The sequence below is a fragment of the Corylus avellana genome, chromosome ca7, assembly GCF_901000735.1.
Source record: "Corylus avellana chromosome ca7, CavTom2PMs-1.0".
NCBI classification, from domain to species: Eukaryota; Viridiplantae; Streptophyta; class Magnoliopsida; order Fagales; family Betulaceae; genus Corylus; species Corylus avellana.
The window spans coordinates 18754186-18755533 of record NC_081547.1 but is presented as its reverse complement, the minus strand read 5'-3'; the positions used below and the strand labels follow the sequence as shown (position 1 = coordinate 18755533).

Here is a 1348-nt window from a genome sequence, read left to right as displayed (position 1 = left end):
AAAACATGCTAAAAAGTACTTTTTTTATCAAATGAGTGTTTGGATAACATTAGCATATAATTGCGGTTTCATGACCAAATTACCAATAAGGACATTTCTTTATAACAATAAAATAACTAACATTGTCTATAAGCCTCCATTTTTAACACCTATGCAAACAAAAGTATGACTTATAATTTGACATTAACTTTGAGTTTTCTAATTATATATTGCTATATTACTTGTTTCTATATGCTTTTTTGTTTTTGTATTTTTTTTTTCTTGAAACATATTCCAAACAGACATATAATAAAAAATACAAGAACAATCCATCAAATTAAACTAATAATGTTTATCAAATTTAACTGTTACATAATTCACCAATAATTTAAATTAGTACTTGATAACTGTTTATTACCCATTAAAAAAAAATATATAAAAAATTATCATTGTTTATTACCCATTAAAAAAAATATATAAAAAAATATCACCAACTGTTGCGCTGCAATACTCATTAAAAAATAAAAATAAAAATTCATCACAAATTGTTACTGTACAGTACCTTTAAAAAAAAGAAAAAAGAAGCCATAAAAAATCGTCACTGTGCACATCACTATGCAGTGCACAGTGACTTGAGAAAAATCATCATCTTGGTCACTGTACAGTATTTTTTTTTTTTAAAGAAAAAGCCTCACACGGTTACTATACACGTACTATCATATTACTGTGTGTGTACAGTGATCTATCACTGCATACTATGATGGATTACAGATCACTAAGCATAAATGGCAATCTAAATAAAATTTTGAAAAAAAAAAATCACAACTTTACTCTTTAGAAATGGCCGAAGAACATAAACGCATATATAAAAAGGCACAGTAATCATACAAACCACATAAAATAACACTGAACACCAAATAGTGGAAAGTTTTACAAAAGCAAATGAATTATATGGAGAGAAAGAAAATATTAAGGTGAGATTATTACCTGGTAGAGGGGTGGAGAGAATGACAACAGCAACACACACTGCTACAGGGCGGAGAAAGGATGAACGAGACAGAGAGGATGAAGAAAAAAAAAAAAAAAAGAGAAAAGAAGGGTTTTAATATATTTTAGGTGGGTATTCTTGGTATTTTTTTCATTCCCGCTCAAAAAAAGGTAACTATTGCACCAAATATCTTTCTAATAGAAATCGTGATTTTGTTTTAAATTCATACTTTTTCAAATAAGCACCCTCTAATCAGCTTATGGAAATCACAAATCTTTTTGCGATTTTAAAATTTTCGTTTTTAAAATCGCAATCCCAAACACCCTAAAATTGCGATTTGGTTTAAAATCGCAGATTATTTTTTTAAAAACGCACTCCCAA

General features: G+C 28.0%; 1 protein-coding gene across 2 annotated transcripts in view; it reads left to right on the top strand.

Moving 5' to 3' along the window:
* The window catches only part of LOC132188463 (regulator of telomere elongation helicase 1 homolog), a 26574-nt gene that overhangs the window by 9080 nt on the left and 16146 nt on the right, over nucleotides 1-1348 (top strand). The gene's annotated exons all lie outside the window — the stretch shown is intronic.